General features: G+C 38.2%; 1 long non-coding RNA gene across 3 annotated transcripts in view; it reads right to left on the reverse strand.

Moving 5' to 3' along the window:
• Window positions 1-17301, reverse strand: part of LOC106729852 — a 659616-nt gene that overhangs the window by 595220 nt on the left and 47095 nt on the right. The gene's annotated exons all lie outside the window — the stretch shown is intronic.

Below are 17301 nucleotides of genomic sequence, written 5' to 3' on the forward strand. Positions count from 1 at the left end.
CCGAGGTCAGAGATGTGTGCAATTAAGTAATACTAAGCATGTTACAAACACACAGTGCTTTACAGACTGCAATTCATTAAGTACTGCCGTGAAAAAAAATTTATGAGTCAGTCGAAATGGAGCTATTTCCTTTAAAAATGTTTTGCATTATGAAATAGGATCTAAACAAACATATGCTACATGCATGTGATTATGAATTAAAATAACGAAATATTCTTGAATCCACCATGTCGCTTAAGAATTTTACAGCTGGGGCTGCCTGGGTGTGTTCACCCTGGTATTTCTGACCCATCCTTCTTCTTCATTCCCAAGCTTATGATTTTTATTCCCTTGCTTTAAAAAATACATAGTTTATCACACATACATGTCAACTGAAATTATTCCAAGTTTGCATGCCTCAATTTATTTCTAATTGATAGAAATTAGTATTATTGCGAAACAAATGTTTTTCAAAACCTATTTTCAGAATTAAAAAACAAACATCAGTCTTCGGTATTTACAAAAAGGATGGATAAAAGAAAAGCAGTATCTTCCTTCCATGAATGCTTAATTCACCTAATAATTCAAGCAACTCTTCATTTAAAAAAATCATTTAATCACAAAATCCTTTTAGACATATTAGCCAACTAAAACAGTGGCTAATTTCCACTGTTTTTCACAATGGTGAGCCAGTCACATAGTTAATAAAATTAAGCTTCCTTCATTTCTCTCACATTCGCCCCACAAAGGAGAGCTGTCACCAACAAAATGCAGCCCAAGTATGTGGCTGTGCTGGTTTCCAGGACTTGAGCCATCACTGATTTGTCACACCGCCTCTTAACAACATATTTGTATTTTGCAAAATGCGTAATTTTTTTTTAGCCCCTGAACAAATATATTTACATAACTGTGTCTAACGAGAAATTACATTTAACTTCTCAGAAATGACAATAACTAAAACCTGAACTGCCAATTCCACTTCATTAGTGTGGAAGAAATGCATTCCAAATGTTAATAAAAATTCCAACATGCTGATAAATTAGAGCTTCTAAGGAGCATGTGACACCTTGGTTAATATATTCAACCTCAATTATATTTCTCTTCAGCACCCTGTTATCTGGAACCTTTGCTGGCAATCAGAGGTGCTGTTTTTCAGCGGCCAATTTTCTAGATAATGTAGCTTATCAACACTGTGGGTAAACTTGCCAATGGAATCAGGCTGCACTGAACCACACACACGCTAATTGCATCCCTTTTTTATGCATATTTACAGACTGTCACTTCAAAGAAATCAGTGGCCCATTGAGGCACCCAGTTAGCTGGAAGAATTGCCTCTTGCAAATGAAAATTAGCAAACAAGCCAGTGATAAATATGAAATGAACAAAGTAGAAAAATCCTGTTTTGTTCCGAAACTTCCTTGTCATCCCAATTTACACTCCCAAATAGAAGGAGTTTTGAACACAGGATGTGCCTTTTGTTTCAAATGAAGACAGAAAGAATTATTCCTTCAACCCACTAACTAGGTAAAAGCCTATTAGCTTTTTCTCTCCTCTCCCACGCCACCCCCAACCCAAATTTCTATTCACATAAACAGGTTATTAAATCCCGTATTAGATTTGCTTTGGAGTTTGAATAGACAAATGACATGTTAACACTTCAGAAACAATTAACCCCGGGAACTTAATTAAGTTCTTCTGACTTTAAGGAAGCATATTTCAAAATAATATTTCTAAACTCTCCAAGTTTGCTCGAAAATAGCATTGCTTTCCTTCCTAAAGTGTTCATAAGTTCTACTTAACAGAAGGAAGCTTTGCCTGGCTATATATGGATAAAGGTTATGGTGTTATGAGCCTGCTCTAATTTGACTAACTCAGGGTGAGTATAAAAAGAGACAGGTGCCAAAAAATTAAAATTTTTTAAAATTTCCTAAAGCTCCTAACATTGGCCATATATAAAAGAGAAAATGATTTTATAACTATGTCCTGGGAACTCCACACAAACGAAAGCACTGAGATATGGGTTGTGTGTTTGTCTGAAGTCCTCTCCCTTGCTTTTTAGAATAACATTTTAAAATCTTTCACCACTAGGACAATGTTTTTAAGGCAATATTAGGTTTTGGAAAACATGTCATTTTAATATAAGCAGATCATTTTAATATAATTTAAAATAAACCACATACCAATTGAACTATAAATACTTTCAAAGGGCTTGTGCCAAACTGAGCAATTCAGAATGGCAAAACTCAACAAATAAATGGCACTTAACGTCTTAGCTTACAGCCCAGGTTCAGTGATACTTTATTTGGTTTGGAGTACTGAGCATCATGCCTGCTGTATTTCATAGTTTCAACAGACTCCTAAATTCCTAGTCACTAACATGAGATATACAATGTCATTGGAGAGGTGTTTTTTTTTTTTTCCTTAAAGAGCACAAGCAACAACATAAATATTGATACAAACACTGCGAAAACATCGCTATTTTAACAAACACACTACACCTACATGCCTACTGCTCATTTCCTCCCTCAGAAAACAGGGTTCTGTAGTAAATTAGCTTTCATCTGTGTGCACTAATTTAGACAATTGTTTTATATCGCTTTCCAAATTGACATATCACTGCGTGTTGATACTTGTGTCTCCCAGCCCAGACTGGGAACTCCCTGAAAACAGGAATATAGTTTTGCGGAAAGATGACTAAGACATAGACCCCACCACCAAGCAGTTCAAGATGTAGGGGGGACAGGGAAAGACACTGACTTCCGCAGCTACCCTGTACCAGGGAGAGGAACAAAGAGCTATGGGACCCAAAGAAAAGACCAGTTTACTCTGCCCAGGGGTCTGGGAAAGAAATCACATAATTGATGACATAAGAATCAGATCTTAAGAGATAAGTGACACTTCAATGCGGCAGGGAACGACCTTTCAGGCACACCAAGTAAAACAGAAGGCAGAAGGGTAAATGGACCAGTCGTGAGAGAGATTTTTGGCAATGCTAAATCTTGGGGGGGGGGGGACAGGAGCATCTGCAGTATAAAAGAGAAAGATTTGAATTCTGTATGCTGCTGTGTCACCTTTCTCTTTTGTATCTTTTTGCTCTGGGGAAAGCAAAATGTGGGGAAGGCTGTGGGAGCACTTCTAAAACAGAAAAGTGCTCATGAAGACTGACCAAAAGACAACCTGATTAAGAAAAAAAAAGTCTAACAATTTTAATTTTTCAACTTCACCTGCAGTGCTATCCAATTATATAAATAACATACCCACCCAGCACTGCTATTGAGTTTGTCTTTAACACAGTAAGACTGATTTCACGAGACACAAGAAGATCTTATCATGTTACTCTATATGGACACACTGAGGAGTATGTCTCAATCACTCATGAATCAAACTAAATACTAATAAATTTCCCTGTCTCTTAAAGGGGCTAACTAAAATCTGGCTCCATCTTTAGTCCTCAAAATATTCAGAGGAAAAGACAGCAAGCATATCTAATGTGGTAGAGTTTATCTAAAAACCTAGTTTATTGAAAATGGTTTTGAATTTTAACAAAAAACCTGCAATGGTAAATAGGCCAAAAAAAAAAAAAAAAAAAACCTAACAGAAGAAAAGGCATTATGTAATATCAAAGCTAGATGGTTGGTTTCAGAGAAAATTTTTCAACTGATGAATACATCATTCCCTATTTCTTGGCTATTTTATAATACAGACACTGTTTATGTCCAAGACATAAAAGGTAAAAGAATCATTGTAATAGTAATAATAATACAATAGCAGCTAACAAGTTTAGCACACTATCTGCCAGGAACTGAGCCAGTGACTTAACTTACAGTTTGCCATCTAATTGCTAGAAGATTCCTATGAAGGAAGTATTTTCAGCCCTATGTTTTAGGTAAGAAGAAACTGAAGTCTCTGCCCTTGGACAAGGCTGTGAACTAGCTCATGGCAGGGCCAGGATGCCAATCTGAGCCACACCTTTCTAAGCCTAGGAGGGTAACCACTATAAGATGCTGCTTCTTGTTAAATAATGTTAGGCTGTTTCTCTCTTTCAACATGAGCTTGGCTGAATTCTGTTTGGAAAAGAAAGTTCAAGCAGGAAGGAGAACAACAAGGGAACAAAAGGAGGAAACAGAAGAGAAAGAGAGAAGAAAGTTAAAGAGAGGACAGGGAGGAAAAGGAGGAAGGAAAGGAGAGGGAGGGGAGGGAAGAAACGGAGGAAAAGCCAGTTAAAGCGAGATCCTCATCTTCCTAGGCGTTCCTGTAACACTTGCTACTCCTCATTCTCCACAGTTTCTTTTTAATCGAAGTATAATTGATTTAAAATATGATGTTAGTTTCAAATGTACAGCCAAGTGACTCAGTTATATATAGATACTATTTTTTTCAGTTTCTTTGCCATGATAGGCTACTATGAAATACTAAATACTGTTCACAGTGTTATACAGGAAATCTTTGCCCATTTTCCACACTTGCTCATTACTTTTTCCCCTGGTCTGTCTCTCTGGTAGATCACAAGCTCCATGAGGGCAGGACCTGTATCTGTCTTGGCCGCCACAGGCTCCCCTAAGACTAGCAGAGAACTGGCAACAAGGGGGCACTCAATAAATGAATAAGTAAAACACAGTATGTTTTCTTTCCCTTCATGGCTTGAATATTTCACTTGTCAACCAGTTGTCTTCTTGTTCTCTACAGCCTCAAAAAGAAATATATCAATGCACAGAATGACAAGGATAGGACAATTTCATTCTACTATACCAACACATGTGCGATCACAAATTATTTAGGTCTTAAGAGGGCTGCTTTGTTGCGGCCATTAGTGAGAGCTTTGTTAAGTACACCAGCTGGACTCCTGGACTCTAATGGTGTCCTAATTTTCTATTCATCTCTGACTGGATGCTGGACAAATGTAAATCAAACAGTAGAGTTCCCCTGCCTTCTAAGTTTTTAAAATACAACTCTCTGTAAGGCAGTTTGAAGATCCTGCCATAACCAGAAATGGCACCACTCTCAACATTCCACAGACGTCAAAGATCATTTTAACCCTACTGTTGTAACCAAAAAACTTTACACTTAACCCAACTAGGAATGTTCTTCAACAGGGATACTGCCCCAATTTATACTATCAATCAAAAAAATAAAAATAAAAACCCCATAGGTTTCAAAATATAAACACATGCTCTCAATTCACATTTGCAGAAATACATATTTGCTTCATAAATGAAATTAGCTGTTAAAATGCGTGTCAAAGATGTGCACCTTATATTGCTGAGTTTGCTTTTTTTTTTTTTTTTTGGCTTAAGCTTCATCAGACACCTGTTTTGTACTGAAATCTTCATGAAAAGGTTTTACTTTTTTCTATTTTTTTCCCTTGCTGTTTTTTTTTCTTTTCTCTTTCCCAAGCCCTTTGCTTTTTGGATTAAAGCTGCAATTTTTATCTGTATTCTCAGATTCCTCTTTCACTGGTCAGAAGGAGAGTTTTTCTTTGTGTTAGAATTATTCACAGGACCCATGGAATGAAGGCTGAGTACAAAATAAACTCCAGCTCAGGGGAAAAAAAAAAATGTGTTGTTTGAAGAGGGTGGCTCTGGCAAGTTCGCCAAGCTCAGGACGAAATAAACAGAACTGGAACTAACTTGGGAGCAAGAATATTCTCCAAGCAAGCAGCCAAGCTGGTAGCCAGAGCAAAACAGAACGTCCTGAACATCTGTTTTGTTTTCATTTTAGGAATTTGGAACACCTTAGTCCTCACTGATTGTTGTGCTCTGGGTAATCCATTTGGACTTTTGCTAAACCCAAAGAAAACCTGGGACAACTTGGATAAAATGTGAAAATGCAAAGCGTTTACTTAATATTTAAAAGAAAGAAAGAGACAGAGAGAGAGGAAATAGAGAGGTACCTTTGAAAGTTTTTAAAAATTAGGTAAAATGCAATTTGTCCTGACTATCTTTGACACAAGTCACCCTATAATTGCCACTTCTGCAAGGTGTCTGAATTACGATAGTACAATGTGGCTGTTTAAATGCCTATACATTTGTCTGAAAAGAGGAAAAAGCCACAACATTGTCTATTAAATGTCAAAAAGCCTTTTCTTTAACTATGGATGAGTTGGACAGAACTCAGGAAATACTTCAGTTGGAAAAGAAATGTTAAAAGCTACCCTTCAAGCTCTTGGAAAACCTATTATCAAATGTTAACACCTTTAAAAAAAAATCCACCAGTATCCCGAGCTGGATTACATATCTTTGTTTAGCAAAGGGTGATCATCACTGAAAACTAAAGACAAAATAACAATAGATGCAAACTACCGGCTCATTAGAAATTGTGATGTTTACATTAAGAAACTGAAGAACAGGTATCTGATTACATGTGTTCTCTTGAAACAGGAACCACAGTTACTTACAGAAAATGCCGAGCATGTTTTTCTTTATCACATCTCTAAGTCAAAATGTCAGCACTTTAGATGCTGCTAGCTGTCACTGTGCCTGAGAGCGTAAGGAGGAGGGAGAAAAACCAACATAACTTTCCTTCAGAAGAAAAACAGTGTAGAAAAAAAATACAGTGTATATGTATATGCAGACAATCTTTCACATCTTTTTCTCGGTTCACAGGACATAGTAAGAATTCATTAGCACATTCCTAAATCATTTGCCCCAATTTCCTCTCTAATGTGTGTATCTACAAATAACTACAGATTTTGTAAAGAAAGGATACAGAAACCAGAAAGCTGAGGTCAGAGGCAGAAGCACAGACGTACAGATGTACGTACGTATCAATGGATGTTCTGTGATTGTGTCTCTTTGTGATGCATAATTACAAACGATTTTAATATAACCCCTTCACTCTGAGCCATCCTTTTCCCCCCTGTTCTAAATACAGTACCTACAAACCCCCCAAATTCATCTTTTACAGACTTTGAAGATTTAAAAATTTCTCCAAAATGCCACATGTCAGTCAAAAAAGAAAATGATTGGCTTTTAAAATTACAATTTAAAGCACAGTGATGAGAGGGTATGTTTTCATTAAAATTTAACCCCTTTTTAAGCTCTTGTGTCTAGGGCTTTGGGGAACACACTGAAAACTTGGGTTTTTAATCTGCATATCCTTCTGAGAAAAAAAGAGCTACAAAATAAAAAGCACAGAATTACAATGAACAGTAGCCCATGTTAATATAAGGCCATGTCCTTTAATACGAACCTCAAAAGTATTCACTGCTCATTGTTTGAAATATGCAGAAAAATCAAGAGTCTGTCACTTCGATCTGTAAATGTTTAGCAATTAAATCTAATAAGTATGCTTTAAGCCACATGTGTATGGGAACCTTGTTTTTTTTTAATGGAATCACTCTATATTCTCTGAGGGGAATCATTTTCTATAAAGTGCAATCTTTTTGCTAAAATTCACACTAAAATTCAATTAAAACATGATTTATTTTAAAAGGGTAGACTATGTGACAAAATAACCCAAAAACATAACAATGTCATACCAAGAAACAACTGATGGTTGAAAACACTTTATATTTCCCTTTTTCTTTGTGCCAGCCTTAAAAAGCACTAACTCCTGGCGGTCACACAAGTCTATACATGTGATGAAATTTTACAGAACTATATAAAACAACAGTGTGCATCAAAAAGACGACAAAATCATGTAAGGTCTATAGTCTCAATAGTATTTTGTGAAAGTCAGTTTCTCACTTTTGAAGGGTACTATGGTTATGTAAAATGTTATCATCAGGGGAAGCTGGGTTAAGGGTATGCGGTACCTCTCTGCTGTTTTTACAACTTCTTACATATCTACAATGATTTCAAAAGTAAAAGCAAAAAATTACCTCTGTACCGGTTTTATAAGTCTGAATTCCCAGACACTGTGTTGGACTTTCACAGTGCAAGGAATCAAAGAGATTCTCTCTAAAATTTAGATCTACAATTCTCAAAGAAACTGCTGAAAGGTTCAGAAATACATCCTTCAACTGACTCAGATTAGAGGGAAGTATGGTTCAGTATTATCATCTTCCAAGTTCTGATCAAGAGCATGTCTTGAACTGTCTCTGATCGCCTTATCCTTTCTTTGCCCCAAACTCTATACCTATCCACCTTCCAGGTAGATACAGTGTCTCTCTCACATCTCACAGAAGTCAGATTTAGTGGTTAAGAGCCTATATTCAGATTGCTTCTCTGAACCTACCTGCCTGATTTAGTCAAGTTGCTTAAACTCTCAGAGCTTCAGTTTGCTGACCTGTAAAAGGGGGATGATAAGAATATTGACTGCACAGGGTTGTTGTGAGGGTTAAGCGAAGAAATGGGCAAAGAACCTAACAGGCAGAGAGTACTTTATCTAGGTCAGCTGGGACCTAGCGTCATGCTTCATACATGCTCCCACTATAGTGAGTGAGTGAAGGATAAGGAAGAGGAAGTCTGAGCCACACAGAGTTTCCTTTAAATGCTGGCCCCTCCTCTGTTAACTACTCGATCCACCCTCTCTCCAAGCCCCAGCTCCCTCATCTGTATAAGAGAATCATGATGCAAAACCAGGAAGAGAAAGCTTTTTTTGAAAGTGTTGTATCTAACACCATGTTACAAGTATTTCTTCTAACTCTCTCTATTTTGCTGCACTATGAGATCCTGATAGGCAAAAGTCAGGTATTATTCCAGCTTTCTGTCTCCTACCTTATGTCAGCACTAAGGAGATGATGCTCCATCAAGGTTTGTTAAATAATAACTTTTAAAAAGCTAACGATTGAAAAATAAAACTCACCATTTGAACCATATCACAAAGGATCCCAGGAATGAAAGAAACATTTACAGAGCCACTTTGGTTGCTGAAAACTTTTTCCTTTTATGATTATGCTACCTCTCTAAGTTGTCAGAAGGTGAATTTGTAAAAGTAACCCTCCAGGGTAAGTTCCAAGTTCCGAATCCCAGTAGGCATCTGCCAGTCATCCTTGCTGGGAACGCTCCAGTCCTAGAGGAACTAAGGAGGTGCAAGTTCCACTGATGGAGGACACCACAAAAAAATGATACCACTTCCGTGTCTTTATTAACATATTCCAATATGCTACTGGTTAAATAAGACTCTTGAAAACTGAAGAACTACCACAGACATGGCCTTGGATGCCACGGTTCTCTGTAACATTTATTCCTGAGCTCTCACCTCTTCCTCACAAAGGGGTCTTGCCACAATCCTAAAGTCATTTGGACGACTGGAAAATCGCAATCAGGAAATAGTTGGTTTTCTGTCATGTCTTTATCGACTGTAACTTGTGAAACCCTCATACAGATAAATCCAACACCACAATAATTCAATATTTTTTCTCCAAAACAAAACCATTAGCATTTTATTAGAAGAAATATTTCATCTCCCTCACTTTCTATTTAAACACGCCACAGATGCAGCACTCTGTGTGGGTTGTTAGAAAGTCAAAGAATATAATTTCTTGATTAATTGCCATACACAGGATCCAAGTTATGCACAATTTTGGTAGTTAACCCCACCACCTCCCATAAGCAGTCCTGCTCAACCTTCCAAATAAGCACATTTCTGATAAATCACTTGGAGCTGTTTGAATGGATCAGGCTTTAAGTTATTTCTTGGGATAGATCATGTCATTTTCAATGTGCGGGAACTACAGGAGAGAAATTCCACAGTAAACTTCTGCTGTGGTATCTTCATTTCCCTTGCAGGCTTTAGGGAGTCTCAGTCAATATTTCTTATCTTATTTTTAAATATCTTGTGGTCTCAGAAATGGATGGTGATTCAGAAATTACATCAAGAGTCTAAAGACAGACTTCAATAAACACAGCAGTTCTATAATAGGAAAAGAAAATGCCTGTTGGTTTGAAGACTATTAGGAACCAAAGAGTTATTCTTAGTTAGGCCAGTTACAGTCAATCTCTCCAAAAGCAAGTTACCTCTTCTGCTCAACCATCCATCCATGTAACTGGGTGCTTGAATATAAATCACAAGGGTCCCTGGATACTGGTATAGCTGAATTCTGAGCTATGGATACCTTTTTATGGACTTTTTTCCCCACCACTGGGGAAAAGAAAGTTCTTGGGACAGTTTCCATATTGGTTATTTGACCAATGGAACGAACGATTTCCCCAAAACAACAGGGCTGACATCATTAAAGTCAGAGGGAAAAGGTCAGGTCACAGGTGACCTGAGCTGGAGGATGCTCTTTTATGCCATCCTACCTCAGTAAGTTACTATCCCACATTTTTATCAGGCAACCTCCAGCATGAAAATTCCTTGCAGGTGATCCTATATACCTCAATTATGCACTTCTTTTTCCAGTACACATGTAACTATAAAAAATATCTCCTTATATTTCAAATAGGATTAGTCAACCCGCACATAAATGGCAAGTAACTGGCCTCTCTTGCCTTCATGGCCATTTCAGACCATCAGACAGCTCCTCCATTTCTCTGAAAATTTATCTTCTTTAACACTGGAGGAGTGTTTCCCTAAACGTGAATTTATTTGGGATTTATCCAGATAACCCTCCCTTCTTTAGTTCAAAAAGTGGGAGGGGGGGACAAGAATTCTGTTACAGATGACAGTCAATTAATCATGACTTTCCAGTAAATAAAGAATCACCCTTGGTACCCTTTTCTTGAGTCTCACATCCTTCTAATTCCGGGTCAATATATGTTCATTTAAAATAAAGAAAATTGCATTTATTTTTACTATTCTTTTTGGCTTGTATTATTGAAATGTTCCATAAAATTATATATATATATATATACACACACACACACACACACACACACACACACACACACACACACACATAAATACCATATAGAAAATACCATAAGGAAGTCTCCCTGAAGCCTGTGCCAAGTTCTGTTTGCTTTGTTGTTGTTGCTTAGTCTTTTTCCTTTTTAAGTTTCCCGGACCATCCTGGCTTACCTTATTATTAGACTACAATCCATTCCCTAATTGACTCTTAAAAAGTGTTTTACTGAATATGCAAAATGAGAATGAAAGAGGGGGAAAAGGAAAAAAAAACATGAGCAAAAATGTCCTCTAAGTTTTCCTACACATATCCTATAATTTTCCAGTTGGCTTAACCACTCAACATATTTAAATAACCAACCAACATATTTATTTAACATTCGGCAGATGGACATGATAGAAACATCATGATTTTCAGATGTACTTTTATAACTGCAAGGTTTTCTTCGTGCCAGGATCACAACAGGTTCTTAAGGTAAAGCTGCCCCTACCTGCTGTTTCTTCGATATGAGAGCAACTCGCAACCTCAACATGTCCACTCAGACTAATTTAAATCCCTGACATTACAGTGGAAATCAAATCGTTCCCTTCAATCTATTTTTTACCCACAGCATAAAAGAGACTATTTTACATGTTAATAGTAATCTGATGTGGTTGTATAAATCTGATATAAATATGATACTCTGTTTGGAAATGATGCTAATTTAGTTTAAAATGGAGATTACATTTCAACTTGTAAAAGAGCAGGATGGAATATTAGTATTCATGGCTGTTATATAATTTCCCTTTACACTACACAAGTGTTACTCAAAATCCTTTCTGAGCCTCTTTGTCCAAAGATTTCCCATTCTTCCTATAAGAAAAAGGACTTCTCTATTTAACTACAAGTTAAACAGGTGGTACAGACCCTTGAAAAAAGATTAACCACAACATTATAAATGCATTTTTGAAGAAACATTTAAAGTTACAGTGTAATAAACTGAACAGAATGTCATAAGAATGTCAAACTGGGCACAGTAAAAATAAATGTTATTCCCAAGGAAAATAAAAAGTCTGCATATTTATGTAACATTCAGCAGATGGACGTGATATTAATATAGGGTTTTCAGTTGTACTTTTATAGCTACTAGATTTTCTTGCCTAACTTGGCAACCCGAGGCACCATTTGAGTTTTGGATTTGGACAATACTGCAACAGATGTCCAGACCAATAAAATAAATTCCTCAAGGGCTCTGCTTAATTTGTGTAATTGATCAATTTTGGTTACACAGGCCTCAGATCACCAGCATGTAACTGCCTTCCACAAAAGCTCTGCAGTGGGGATTTCGTTCCATATGTTACAAGGGTTTATGGACTCTCTCTGACAAGGCTGCAAAGAGAACAGGGCCTGTGGTGACACCTGTTGGCAACCAGCGGTGAGAAACAAGTACCGATACGGTGGATGGTTCCCGGGGCAGTTTTTCTCAACCTCAGCACTCCTGGCATTTTGGGCCAGTTTTTGTCATGGGGGTTCTGTGGTGCACTGCAGGATGTTTAGCAGCATCCCTCACCTCTCCCACTAATAGAACCAAAAATGTCTTTAGACCTTGCCAAATACCCCCAAGACAACAACATCTCCCCAGGTGAGAACTGTTGCTATGGTAGGGTGGATTCTTCTGGAATGACTTAAGATTGCTCAGTTTTATAAACAGAACATAGGACACTTTTCCCCTCCTTGCAGTGAAGTTTCTCAATCTAATTGCAGTTTTACAGACAACTCACAAAACCTATGGCCTGATAAAGGATAACCACAATACTCGTGCGGGAGCACAGCCCCATCATTGCATGCAGGCCGGTGGTAATTAAGACATGAATTTTGAAACCCAACTCTCAATGTTCATCACTCACCTATTAAACTTGCCAGAGTTGCTACGTTAATTATCTCCCTGTATCCTTGATTTAGCATAATACGGCCTGCAGCCTGTGACAGAAATTAAAGGAAAGACCGGTGACCTCTTTTGTGATTGTGCTAATAACTACATGATAATAAATTAGTTTTCAATTTTCGGAAGACTTTACATGGTAAAAAAAAAAATGGAGCAAGTACAATACACAAACTTAAAAGAAGATGGCTGAGCAGCACCAACTTTGAGACTGTTTTTAGAAATTTGTTTCCAATCAATGACAACAGGAAACTCGAACAATTGTGATGTTATTTACCAGGCAGGAAACATTACTGGATATACTAGTAATGAGATGATGTCAGTTTATTTCCTACATTGGATGTTGTAACATTAAAAGCCTACTCATTTGATGTTTTCAGGGATAAAGGAAATTATGATACCTACACACTGTACACATAGCACACAGGACACTCACACAAAAGATTTCTGCAGTCAGACATATTGACTTGAAGGATTTTTACTAATATCAGAATAAAAACATGCAAAGTAGAACGACTTATATAGTGATAAAGAAGGACCATGACTTCTTGGAATGTTTTGTGCCTTTCTTACATCTGCTCCTGCCTCTAACAGCTTTCTTCCTTTGGCTGACAAAACACAAATAAGAATGTACAGGAAGCATGCCCTCACTCTGATGTACAATAATATGTAGCTAATTAGAAGAACGCCAGCTCATTATGCTAGGCAGTAGGAAGTAAGAACCTACATGAAAGCATGACACTTGCTAAGCCCTAGGATGGTGTCAAAGCTGAACTGGCCTCACTTTCTTCTATTTCTTTATAGACTTGGTTGGAAGGCAATTTCATTCCTTTAAAACCAAGAGTTTTGACTTTCAGGGAGAAGGATCCCTTGAACACTGCACCATCTTCTGGCCAAATACTAAACTACAAGTTCTTAATTAAAGGGTAAAGTTACAATTTTCTAAGAATGTCTGCTGGTTTAGCACTTGGTATACTTTATTACTCCTATTTTCAGACAGCATAACAGATCGATGAGAAATAAGAAACGTCTTCCTTCTAATTAAATGAAAAGGTGGTGGAACTGTCTTTTAAAACAGCTTTGTGTTTCACAGTCTTAAATAATTTTTGATCCCACAAGTATTCATGGAAAGCCCTGTATATATTTGGCATTTACAATACACTGATTGGGGCCCAAAGAGGTATACAACATGGTTCTGGCCCTCTGAAAGCTCACAACCTATCCATACAATGACGCACTGTAAAATGGGTGAATTCTGAAGAGCCTAGACCAGAAATGATTCAAGGGGAGATCTGAGGACTGACCTTGGTGGAAAAGATTTATTCCAGACAGTGGGTCTTGAATCTTGATGAACAGTGATGATGTTGCCATTACTGATGCTTAAAAAATGCAAGGCACTGTGCTAAGTCCTAACAAATATTACCTTAATTAATCCTCAAAACCACCTCATCTTGCTGACGAGTATCCTGGCAATGGAGTGGAAGAGATTAAGACTCAATCTTAGCTCAGCTAGACTCCACAGCCCATGCTCAGAACCACCTTGCTTGTACTATCTTCCATGATAAGGATTAGATTCTCAGAAAGGATGACAGAGGGGGTTTCTGGAGGAATGGGACAAGTTTAATAAAAGCGCAGAGAGAGGCAAGTGCAGGGCCAGCTCTATCATTTCCCTCTAGAAGAGATGCAGGATAAAAATCTCTTCGGGGGAAGGTAGAGCTGAGGGACTTACCTGCTTGAAGCTGCATTCGCAGAGGAAGCAAACAAACAGATCCTGCCCAGAGAAAGTAAGAGCCAGTGGGACCATGGGAAGGGCTAACCTCCAGGCCATCCACGGATGCTGCTGCTGAGAGCACGTGCTCCCTTCTCAAAGAAGAGTGAGGAAACCAGTGGAGGTAAATAGCTATAAGGTTCAGAGGGCAATTCGAGGAAACTAGATGGGAAAAGCAGGTTGGAAAAGACAAAACACGTTTAGAGAGCTAACAACAATATGAAGGTTCCAAAGGAATAAATAGTAAGCAGTAGTTTCCTTCACTGGTATAATCATTCATTCAGTCATCAAAATGATTTTGTTCAAGAGCAAAGGATCTTAGGAGGTGGCAGGATCAAGTGAGGATTTTGCCAGTTAAGGCTGACCTGGTCACTATCCACAGCAAAGAAAGTCAGTCTAGAGAGAGTAAAGGGAGATGCTACAGAAATAAGGCACAGTGAGAGAGTATAGGTAGGAAGAGCACGGTAATTAGCAGAGATTGATGGAGCCAGTCTCCAGAAAGGTTCTTTTCAAAGATACGTAAATAATTCGATCATAGCCTACAACAGGGACCGCAGACTCAGATTTGCCGCCAAGTAGTAAATGTGCACGGTGGCCTGGCCAGGTGAAACGAGGAGGGAGTGGTAGAGGGGTGGCAACCTGGAGGCATCGTGCCCTGTCTAAAGGGGACAGCTGAGCCTCAGCTCAGGCCAAAACAAGAACCCAGAATTGCCAGATGCTCTGATATTTCAAGACAAGCTAAAAAGACAGGTTTCTAAATACAGTCTCTCAATGTGTATGTTGTAAGAAATTTTAAAGAATTTTAAAACACTATGTGAGCCAAACAAAACACATCTGTAGTGCAAATGGGGCCCACAGGTTGCCAATTTAGGACCCCAGGCTTAGAGGAAAGATGTGAGCGTGGTCCTCAGACCTGGTCATGGCTCTGAGTGCCTGAGTTCCAGTTGTATTTACCAGAGAGGGAAGTGGTCTCAACTGGAAGGTCTTGCCAGCATCTGGACCACAACATGCCCAAACCCAAATTCATTTTCTTTCCCCCACCCCCCTCCTCCTTGCTGTGCCTATCTGTTCTGGATACCACTGCCAGGGCCAAAGTCCTCACCTTGGAAATGGCTTCCCTCTTTCCTTTACTCAACCTTCCAGAAGTCACATCCAAAAGTCATATCCTCTGCAGTGACTTGCGTACATCCTTCTTTTTGACCTATCTCCACTGTCATCATCCCTAGTTGAAGCTCTTGTGACTTCCAATCTACACCTCTGAGATAATTTCCACACCTCCACTCCCTCCCTGTTCTTCTCATGCTACACGTATCACTGGACTCATCTTTCTAAAATATAGTTCTTTTTTGCCACCCACTTCAGACTCGGCCCAGAAACTTGTAATGACTTTCATCATTACTTATTCACATAAGCACAAACAACTTCAGCCAACCTGCATCCATTATGCTTCATGATAAGGCATCATAACACAGTCACAACAGCCCAGTATTTCTTTCCAACTGAAATGCTCTTCCATATCTGTACATATCCTAAGCTTCTGAAAGTGTGAATGACCCAATTTCCAAATGCTGCCCAAGTTTTCATGTATGTGGATCAGAGTTTCTCAGTGTCAGAACTACAGACATTTGGGGTCAGATAATTTTTTTTTTTTTTGAGGTGAGGGGAAAGACTGTCCTGTGCATTGCAGGATTTTTAGTAGCATTTCTGGCCCCTATGCACTAGGTATCAGTAGCATCTCCCCCTAGTTGTGACTACCAAACAGGATGTGATGGAAACAGCTGAGCCCTCATTTCTCTCAGGATAACCTTCAACTTAACTTGAACTCTCTAGATCTTCACCAATGGGTAGCAGAAAAGTTTGCTGAGAAACAGCCAGAGTGACTAAGGAAGGCTGGCCACTGATGAAATGTTATTGTGTATGAATTATAAAGAGTTAGCACATCTCTTGACTTTTTGATCTCTTATCAGAGTAAAACCACTTCCCCCAAGAGGTTTTGCCTCCTTGAGTCCTGTGCTAGGACAAATTCCCTTACTCTAGGTTCTCACAGAACAGACTTATTATTATAATCACTCATTTAATGTTGGTTTCTCTTCTGGGCTGTACCATCCATGAGGGCACAGACCTGTGTGTCATCATCACAGGCTCCTAACACAGTGCCCGACATGGAGAGGGCACAAGCTAATCAACCTTCCAATAACAGATCTCCCTCTCATCAAATTCTAGCAAATCCCTAGTCTCTTTTTCCTTTCAGATGCAGCTCAGGAAAAATTGATAAATGATATCCATGAAGACATCCCTAACACACACCAACCGACAATGACCTTTCTTCTCCTATAAATCTAGACAGCGCTTCTCAGTGCTTGTTACTCGTCGGTTTCCATATAGATCATGACCACCAATGAAATTCAAGATCTTCAAGAGAGTCTCTATCTTCAAGTTTTTTTTTTTTATTACCACCTTTAATAATAAGTATACAGGTGATAGTTCAAAGTATTTGCAGGTAAAATGAATAAATGATCGTGTTAGTCACTAAAACGGCTGAAAAGCTTTCCATAACCAAATGGAATCTTGGAAACCAAATTTTGAATTCATGCTGTCTAAAATGCTTACCTAATGTTTTCTTCCCGTATTTTAAAATTAAATTTCTATTGATTCAAGTTCAATTATTATTTACTTGTACAATAAATATGTCACTTTACAAATAATGTATATAAAAACCTTCCAGCAGCACACATTTTTATCATCCTACAAGTCTGTGGTCTGGTGGAATGAGTTCTTTGTTATAAAAATACATAGAGTTGTGAATTTAAGCAGGTCAATTAGCATTCCTGGTTTCCTCAATCCATAAAATGGGTACATTAATATCCGTCTGCTGTCAAGGGTAGTAAAAATACCTAGAAGCTT

Source organism: Camelus ferus, chromosome 17, assembly GCF_009834535.1.
Source record: "Camelus ferus isolate YT-003-E chromosome 17, BCGSAC_Cfer_1.0, whole genome shotgun sequence".
NCBI lineage: Eukaryota > Metazoa > Chordata > Mammalia > Artiodactyla > Camelidae > Camelus > Camelus ferus.